The sequence below is a fragment of the Mus caroli genome, chromosome 6, assembly GCF_900094665.2.
Source record: "Mus caroli chromosome 6, CAROLI_EIJ_v1.1, whole genome shotgun sequence".
NCBI classification, from domain to species: Eukaryota; Metazoa; Chordata; class Mammalia; order Rodentia; family Muridae; genus Mus; species Mus caroli.
In genome coordinates this window covers 36,833,989-36,844,236 of record NC_034575.1, presented here as the reverse complement: position 1 = coordinate 36,844,236, position 10,248 = coordinate 36,833,989, and positions in this window count along the sequence as shown.

Below are 10,248 nucleotides of genomic sequence, written 5' to 3'. Positions count from 1 at the left end.
AAAAAAAAAAAAAAAAGAAAATGAAAGGGTGACCCAACTCCTGTAAATGGACCTCTGACACACATGTGCCCTAATCCTAACCCTAACCCTAACCCTAACCCTAACCCTAACCCTAACCCTAACCCTAACCCTAACCCTAACCCTAACCAGAACAGGCAGACACTGGCCATAAGCTGAGTTTTATGTCTCTACTCAACTGACCTCAAACTCACTGTGATTTTATAAACATTTCATAGAGGATCAGAAATTGAATTAAGTTCTCAGACGTGCTTCCTGTGGTGTAGAACTTACACAAGGATGGTTAGTTCTCTACTCCCGTGAACTGCTCAGCCGTGATCATTTATTTTTAATCCTTAGGAAGCATGCATTGAGACTGCTATGCTTTGCACAATTCTAATTGTTTTGTAAGTTTAACAACCCAGGGTTAAGTATTTTTTTTTCATGAACCTATAGGGGCGCATTTTTTATTCAAGTACCACAGAGGGGAATAGCAGGCTGATAGGTACCAGGTTGGCAAAGACAAGGAGGATGTGATGACCAGAATCTGTTTTATTTTCAATATCATGAGGAGTCAGTATAGATTTGCCTTTTATGACATTACAAATAGATGTCATGTCATTTATAGTCCATGGCCCCTGGCTTCTTTTGCCCTGTTGTCACATGAATCAGCAATGTTCTACTTTCTATTGTCAAAAACTTTTGTGTGGATGTGTGATGTTTTGCTTATTATCAGTAATGGATATTGGGTTGTTTCTAGATATCACGCATCAGGAACGACGCCGCTATGAATATTGCAGCACCCAGCCTTGGTGGGGTCACACATTTTTGTATTTCTACTGAATAGATATCTAGAAATGGAATCAGTAGGTCTAGTGATAAGTGTGTTTAACTTAAAAAACAAAACAAAACACCAACACACTTCTAAAGCAACTGTTCAGAAGGTGCGGCACCTTGAATGAGAATGGTCCCCATAAGCTCATGTGTTTAAACACTTGGGCCCCAGTGACAGGAAGTGTCTGGGAAGGATTAGGTGTGGCTTATTGAAGGAGATGAGTCAATGGACCTTCAAAAGCCTCCCACCATCCCCTGCTTCCTGTTTGTGGTTCAAGATGTGAGTTGTCAGCTGCGGCTTTGCCATCTGCTTATTACCTACCTGCCTGCTCCCATGCTCCTACCATGATGGTGTCCCTCTGGAACCATAAGGTCCAAATAAGCCTTTCCTTCTATGGGTTGTTTTGATCATGGTGTTTTTTCACAGCAATAGAAAAAAAAAACTAATATAGGTGACTACTCTCACCAGTATCACCTCTATTGTATTGATGGAGAAATTTGTCCATGACCATATATGCTGTATGTTGGATACGGCAATTGAAGCTTTGTCATTTGACCCTGCCTCTTCAGACTCTGTGCAGAACATTGGTAATGATTGCCTCAGAGGCTGTTTGCAGTTTTCAAGATTAAACTTTGCCTATACCCCCTGCCTGAACTGAGTTCAGGCATGTTAGAGAATGTGCCGTTCGTTCTGTCCATAGGGAATGGACAGAATCCCTGTGATATTATTTTTTGTCTTTGATTGTAAGGTAAATCCAAGAGTAAATTTCAAGATGCCGAAGCATTTTCATTTTTGTGCTCCTTTTTATGAGAAATGTGAAAAGGCCTTGGCCGTGTTTTCAGCTGAGATTTGCAAGCCCTCTGGTGAACAAATCTCTGTTCTTGGACCAAGATCCATTTTCTTAGGATGAAATAACATGCTGTCTACTGATTTAGTCTATGTGCCTGCTGGATTTCTTTCTAACATAGCAGCTGGTAGCCTGTCATACACATGTCAGTGGTGGTGTGTGGGCTGCCAAGGAGCTCAGGAGCCAGTTGCTCACAGGATCACTTGCCTCTGGCTGCTAATTGCTTACTTCTGATTGTAAAGGTTGCCATCCCTGTCAGCCTTTATTGCTGTTAAGACTTGGTGTGACCACCATGCTTTGCATTTTCTCTTTGCTGAGGACTAGAAAAGAGCTTAGAGTCCCTTCTCTACATTCTAAACTGAGCAGGAAGGAGAAATGTTGTTGGAACTCTAGGTGGACACACACATGGTTGATTGAAGGATTGCTTGAAATGTTCTTAGGGCCATGTCTACCTTTAGAGAAGGTTGATAAGAGATAATACTGTGGTGAGGCTTTACAGGATTCTCTGACATATATAGTACCATATTCACAGGACCTGGGTGTCTTCTAAGCGACGCTGTCCTGGAAATATAATCTGCTGCAAATAGACAAAATAGACAAAACTGTGATCCTAACTTGTGCCCCAAATGGTTGCTTTCCAGAATTCCTTTGTAAATCTCCTGACTAGGCACAATTTTCTTTTGTGGCTTTGTGTTATCTCTGCATTCTCTTATCACTGGCCTTATTATATCATAATAGACTATGTAGCCCAGCTTGGCTTCAAATTAATGCTTTGATGATGTTGGGTGAATGGTGAGATGACAGGGTATATATCACACCTGGCCATTCCTTTTGTTTTGTTGTTTAAGCAAAGAGCTTATTTTTCTTTTCATTTTTGATCCTGTGCTATTATTATTATTATTATTATTATTATTATTATTATTACTATAATAATAAAACTTGACACTTTGCAGCCAGGCACTTTTAAAGATTAGTTCTTTGAGAGTTTGTATGTTTTGATTATATTCATCTTTCCTCTAGCTTTTCCCAGATCCATTGCCCCTTCCTTATTTAGCCAACTTTTTGTCCTTTAAAAGTAAAACTTCAAGCCCAATTCATGATGCCTAAATATTCTTGGCTGTGTGGTTGTTCTTCACTTGTGATCAACTTACCAGTGGCTACAATACTTTCTTAGAGAAAACTGTCTCTCCTTCTAGCAGCTAACAATAGCCAGTAGGCCAGGGACTTTTTATTAATTTATAGTAACCCAACTGGTTCTTGACAACAGTTCCATAGAAGATTTACAATGCAAAGCTCTCATTTTAAAGTTAAAAAAAAAAAAAAAACAAACAGATTTAGGAAAAGGTTAGAGAGATTTTCCCCTGCAAGGTGACAGAGCAAGTTGGTGGCAGAGCCAGGACTTGAACTCAAGTGGTCCTTTGCTCTTGAAGCCAGGCTTTTAAGTTCTGTAACATTTTATGTCCTGGGTGCTGGTGTGTGTCTCATAGATTCACATAGTGTGTCTCATTGTTGTGGTGAATGTTAACCTTGGGCCTATTACCTTCTTTAATGTATAGGGTCATGTTGCACCTGATGTGCTTTTTATAACCATAAATGGCATTGCACTACAGATCTGGCTTTTCCTCTTATGTCCTTCACTCCACACTGTCTACATGGCTATCAACACGCTGAGTTAATCACTTCAGACTCCTACATGCCTTACCCTGGTTATCTACCACACCTTGTTGACCCATTCTCCTCATTGGGGAGATGTGGACTCATGACGTCAATGACACCAGGAGACCTTTTCTGTGTCCCTTTATAAACTGGTGGCAGAACTTCTCCTGGAACTCTCCCCGGGGTGGATCTCTGAGTCAAAGGGCATGTGAGTACTTTATATCACCAGGTGTGTGCATCCAGAATGACAACGCAGTCTGGCACTCCAGCCAGCAGCAGCAGCACCAGAATCCTCTCTTTTAACATTCTCATCAGTGTTTGCTAATTTTTCATTGTTTAGAGACATGTTAAGTGTTGTGATAGTCTCCTTATTTCTAAGACCCCCAGTGGATTGTTGCAACGACAACAACAAAAATGCCACTGAACTTTATACATACTATGTTTTTTCTACTGTAAAGTTTAGTTTGTAAAAGTGGCATAGAAGAGGTTAGCAACTATTAGTGATAAAATAAAAGTCATGTGAATGTGGTCTCTCTCTCTGAAAAATCTTATGATATACCACTCGCCTATCTTCTGGTGACTGGGTAACTGAAGCTGCAGAAATTAAGCTGTGGATACATAAAGGCAGCTAAGACTTATTGCTGATTTAACATTCATATTTCTGGTTATTAGTGAGCATGGCTTCCTGACCCACAGGATTACCACTGCCTGTAGATTGTGTGTGTGTGTCCACATGGACATGGACATTCCCTTGTAGAGTTCAGCTAGTTGTCTTTTGTTTAAAGATATAGCCAGTGACCCTTGCTGTCACTCATGGCATACTCAATGGAAATCCAATCAGTCTCTGTCTCATGGCTAGAGCTTTTGAAATGTTCTTTAATAGGTCACCTCCAACTCTTTGGTTATAACTTTAACTTCATAATAATAACTTTATTATTATTAACTTTTGAGGCAGAGTTTCTAATAATCTTGGCTGGCTTTAAACTTGCTATGTAGTTGAAGATGATCTTCCTGCCTCCACTGTACAAATTCTGGGATTACAGGTGTGCACCTCCATACCTGGTTTTATGCAGTGCCTGTGACTAACTTCCAGGACCTTATTCATGTTAGGCAAGCACTGTACCAACTGAGTTATATCCTCGGTTTTGTTTTATAGGCTTAAAGTCTTTATTTTTTCTATCCATGTGAATTTGTGTTTGAATTAAATAAAAGCCTGGGCCCCAACTTTGTCTCTCTGTGAGCTATGACTCTCCTGTGCAGTCCCTTTAATAATCTCAGTTTCTCACATCATTCACACTTGTCATAAATTTCTATGAGTAAATGAATCTGCTTTTACCATAACTTCTTATGCTTATTTTGTAACTCAGCTTGCTTCAGTGTCTGATGCAGATATTGCTTCCCTTCCTCTTTTACTTCATTTTTAAAAAACTGAAACACATTTGTCAAATCCTATATTTTAATCGGTTCCACTCCCCCAACTCCTCCAAGGTCCTCCCCTGCTCCCCTCCACCCAACTCCACTCTCCTTTCTGTTTAGAAAACAAACAAAACAAACAAGTTGTAGCTAAAAAAAAACCCAAAACTAAAGAAAAATAAAACAGTACTCATGCACACAAACAGGCGATCACATGTGAGCACACAGGAAGAAATAATCCATAAGAACACAGAATCAGAAACATAATATATAAGCAAAAGGCCAAAAGGCCAGTAAGACCAAAAAAAAAAAATCTACAATAAACATTGAGTTTATTTTGTCATGGCCATTTATTGATGAGTGTGAGGCCCGTCCTTATGTGTGGTTTGTAAACCCAGTGAAATTCCTTTGCAAAAAAGTTAACTTTTCCTTTGTAAGTGTTGTCATTTGGAGATAGTCTCTTAGTTGTGAATGGGAGCTGATGTCCACTTACCGTCTCAGCACCAAGGGAGGACTTGTTGATGTGAATTTCTTGTTTCTCTGTAGCACTGTTTGATCTTGCCTCCTTCATCTGTGGGATGCTTGGCCTGTGTCTGATATAATATCCGGTTCGCACCATTGCTCAACCAGAATCCATAAAACGATTTGAATGGATTTATGATCGCCGTTCACAGATTACGTGGGCAATGTGACAATGGAGGACATCTTGCTTTCTTTCAGGAGAGAAGGACAGCAAAGGCTACGAAGTAGATCCCTCAGGGACAGGTGTGGCTTTGGATACATTTTTTTCCCACAACTCACCGGGGACTAGTCATCCCGGAGCCAGAACAGCTTCTATACCAGGCCTTGAGAGATGGCCATACATAAGGGCCAAGATCTGGAGTTTCCGGGGAGAATTTCAAAAGAAAACACAAAAACTTTCTAAGTAAAAAGTTTACAGAAAGGAAAATAAACTCCACCAATTTAATTCGTGTATTTGAATTATGGTTTGCTCAATGTTGAACTGGAAAAAATAACAGAAAAGGTTTGTGCTAAAGAAATGACTCGGTCGCCATCTAGTGGCCACGCATCCAATCGTCACCATGTTAGGTACTGTATGAAAAAACCGGTCAACAATCAATAAAGAAGTATGTAAACAATCAGTAAATCCTGTGTAAAAACGAGGGAACCGAGTCTAGGAGGATCTGAGTATCTTGCTAACACCACAAATATTATGCTGGACTGAAGAAAACGTTATCTCTGGAGATGCCCTCTGTTCCTGTTTGGAAGGAAGCTAGCTCATCTCCAAAACCCACTGAACAGGTCCTGCTGGTAGTTTGAATCTTGCCATGCTGAGAGTATTTATGCAACGAAATCACCAAATTACACAGTGGTCAATCTCTAAAGTCAAAGTTTGATCTATAAAAAAGTACTATACTAGTGGGCATCATTTCAATGTGGAATGTGGTTTGAGAAGAGGAGTCCAGAGGAGATGTGCATAGAAATGGACAGAAGAAAGAGTTGTCTATCAAGAGAGTTTATGGAAAGGGGCATGGAGACTACACAAGGGAGTTGGTAGGGAAGAAAGAATATCTATCACAGTTTAGATTTTATAGAGCTTAGTAATATTTCCTGTAAATACTGGAAACTGCCATGACTCCCATGGCAGGGCATGATGATGGCACACACTTTTCATCCCAGCTCTCAGAACACAGAGTCAGGAGGACCCCTGTGAGACTGAAGCCAGCCTGGTCTTATAGCAAGTTCTAGTCCAGACCAGGCTACATAGTGAGAGCCTATCTTGCCATACCCCCTGCCTCCACTCCAAGGGATAATCAAGGCTGTATTAGAGAAAATGTTTATATCTTTTCAGAGGAGTGTTTTGGTGCATTTCAGCCTCTACTTCAACGACTAATTTTGGGACCCAGTTCATTTTTATAGAAAGTAGAAATTTATGTGAAGTCCAGGAACCCATAAAAATCTTTAGCTTTAGAGACACAAGAAATACTGAAATATTTGAAGTATTTGAAGTATAGTATTCTCCCTCAAAAGAAAAAGTACTTGTAATTTCCCTCAAAGGCCTTCACCGATCAGTTCTGGCGAAATGTTCATGGGAGCTGTAACAAAATGTCCAAGATTAAGGATTTAAGGGAGGAGATAATTATTCTGGTGTACAGCTTCAGAAGCCTCTGTCAAAGGTCACTCCATCTCATCACCGTGGGCCTATGGTGTGACAGTGTCATGGTTGGGAGAGACGTATGGAGAAGAACTCATTTCATTGTGGTTAGAACGAGGGTGAGTTAGAAAGGTGGAAGAGAGCGTGGAAAAGACCAGGGTCCCAAATACCCTTCAAAGACACAACTGTGCTCACTTACGGATGTACTTATTCCAAGCAGGACCCTTCTGGTCTGTTCAGCTGTGAACTCAGCTGTGTATTCATCCATGGATTAAGCCCTCATAATACAATAATCCCTCAATTTCAGCACTGTCCAGGAATAAAGCGGTTAACACCTAAGCCTTTGGGGGACACTTCAGATCCCAAGCAGCACTTATTAAGTATAATACACAGTACACGAGACAAGTATGATACATAGGCAGGAGTGCAGCATCTCTTCTACTTTTCTGTATGATTGAACATTTTCCAAAATCAAAATTACAAAGGAGCCAATTCATTAAGCTCTTTAGGTGATTATGTTGGCTAGGGTGTATAAAGAAAAAAAAAAAAACATCAAGAGCAATCAAGAAAAGAGTGAGCTAAGATGCAGCAGAGGGCTTCCCCGCCCCCCCCCCCCCCCCCCCCCCCCGCCAGTGGACACATCTATGGCAATCAAAAGTCTCTGGAGGATTTTCAGAAGGTGATGTGAGTGTATGTAAGTTGTGTGTGTGTGTGTGTGTGTGTGTAAGTACATATGTAGTTCAAGAGCATATGGTTATGTATGTTTCCTGATCATAAAGGAATGGCCTAAAAACAAACAATGTAGCAAAGGTTATTGAAAGCTGTACTTCAGTGTCTTGGGTGGTGCTAGAGTGACCTGTTCTCTTGGTTCACCTAGAATGGAAGGATTTGCTGATGAATTCTCCTTGATGTTGCTGCACTATACTGTGGGCGAGGGCCTGAATTAATGCTGGGTGAATGAAAAATGAGGTAGACTTCCAGGGGGAAAGTAAATGATTCTCTTTGGTCAGAGGCTGCACGAGACGGCATAGAGAGCAGTTCTAGACATATTATCCTCAATGTTTCAGTGTGGACTTTGGAGCTGACTTATTGATATGTGGGGACTGATTGTCTAGACTCCAGACTATAGACGGTTGCCCTATTTTCTTACAGACACTTCAGAGACCTGAAAAGTCATCTGACTTGTGTGTGTGTGTGTGTGTGTGCATGCCTAAACACTTTATATAGTCTATGCACACTCTGCCTACTACTTGTTGATTTCCAAAACCTTTCTCTGGGCCTTTGAATGCAGACAAATGCAGTTTCTTTCACTGCATGCGTGAGTATGGTGTGTGTCGTGCTATTCCTCTATGGAGCATGGTGAGAGAGGTATGTGTGGTTCATGGTCTTTCCTAAGAGGGCTATTGCTGCCTCTTTCCTGATGAACAATTCTGTCACTCATATCAAAGCTGCGATAGGGACCTGAACGTATCATCCACTAAATGGTTTGAATAAACCAAAGATTAATTTGCAGTTTTTGGGCTCTCCATAGGAGATGCAAATAACAACTTTCCCTAGGGAGCGTGTGGTGTAATAGGACCCCTTTTCTGATTTGCAGCCTTGTCTGATGTGCATCTCTGAAGATGCTCAGTGAAAAATTCCCATTTCTTTCTATCTTGATCTCTTCTAGCCGATTTAATGAAGCCAAGAGATTTTCTCTGAGGTCTACCCTTTCTCTGGCAAAAGTGCAAAAGGAAGGAAGGCCAGGGTTTAGAAAACATTTATATTTCATTGAGTAGAAGTTTTAAGTGTGTCCATTCGAGGCTTAATTTACATCCCTGATCCACCCACAGTACACAGACTCCCCAACCCTGTACACAGAGTATCAAATATAATTTAGTCAGTCTTTCCATTTTAGACAACTCACTCTTATAGGGAGAAAATTGTGTTAGCTTGATCTTTGAATCGTAGAATATACATTTATTTGAATGAACATACGTTAATCTTCACACAGTGATTTCTCATGTACTACACATGTATCATTACCTTTGAGGCTCACAGCAACCTCAGAACTAGATATTATGATTATCTCTGATTTCCATATAGGGAGACAGGCTTAGAGTTGTACCCATGATCACCACAGCAGAAATCCAAAATCTAGAGTTTTGGCATCAAAGAGTGTTTTTTTCTTATAGACCACAAGGACTCTAAATATAACACATCATCATATAATAAGCTAGCCTGTTACTTATTCATGAAAGGAACACAAATCAAAAGCCTTATTGTGTAGGGTCAGACACAGGAAGGGAAATGGTCTGGCATGAGGTTTAGCCAGCAGAGATGGTTGACAGGGATGTGACTACTTGAAAGCCATAGATAATATCTTCAAATACTCTCTAAGAGACTGAAGTTGTGAATCTCTTTACTTATTACCATTGGATGAGTGGCTTCAGAGTATCTTTCAAAGGACCAAGCCCTGTGTCCTCCCTTAGTGCCCTTCACAGGGGAAACTATGAAAGTAGATATTTTATTTTTATAAAGAATGGAAGTGTTATGTTGCTTAAAGACAATCTTATGTATCCATTTAGGCTTCATAATTGCTATGTAGCTGAGGATGACATTGAACTTCTGATCCTCCAGCCTGCCTTTTTCACACTATGGAGTTACCAGCATGGGACACATGCCTGGTTTATGCATGCTAGAGTGCTAGGGAAGACTTGCTCAAGCTGGTTCTCTTCTTCCACCATGTGGGTCTCAGGAAATGAATTTAGGTCATTCTTTACCTGATAAATCATCTCCCCAGCCCTAATTTTAGTTTTTCAATCAATCAATCAATCAATCAATCAATCAATCAATCAATCAATCAGTCAATCTTGTGTGTGTGCATGTATTGGCATGTTCTCAAACATAAGTATGCCATAGGGAATGTGTGGAGGTCAAAGGAGAGTTTGTGGGAGTTGACTCTCTGTAAGGTTGTGTTTGAAAGGTTTGAAAAGGGGTGGAAAAGGCTGAAGAAATAACAAGTGATAAAGTATTGGAAATGCTGAATGGCAAAAGTTCTTACTTTGTGCATTGGTGATTTACAGTGAAACCTAAGTGCCACATAGGGTCTATAACTGCCTTGAGGGAATTTAAACTCCTTCCTCCCCATCTCCTCTTCTTTGTATAGGCCAGACACTAAGGATACAATTTTTACTTCTCTCTCTCCCTCTCTCCCTCCCTCTCTCTCTCTCTTTCTCCCCTTCTTCCCCTTCTTCCCCTTCTTCTTCTTCTTCCCCTTCCCCTTCCCCTTCCCCTTCTTCTTCTTCTTCTTCTTCTTCTTCTTCTTCTTCTTCTTCTTCTTCTTCTTCTTCTTCTTCTTCTTCT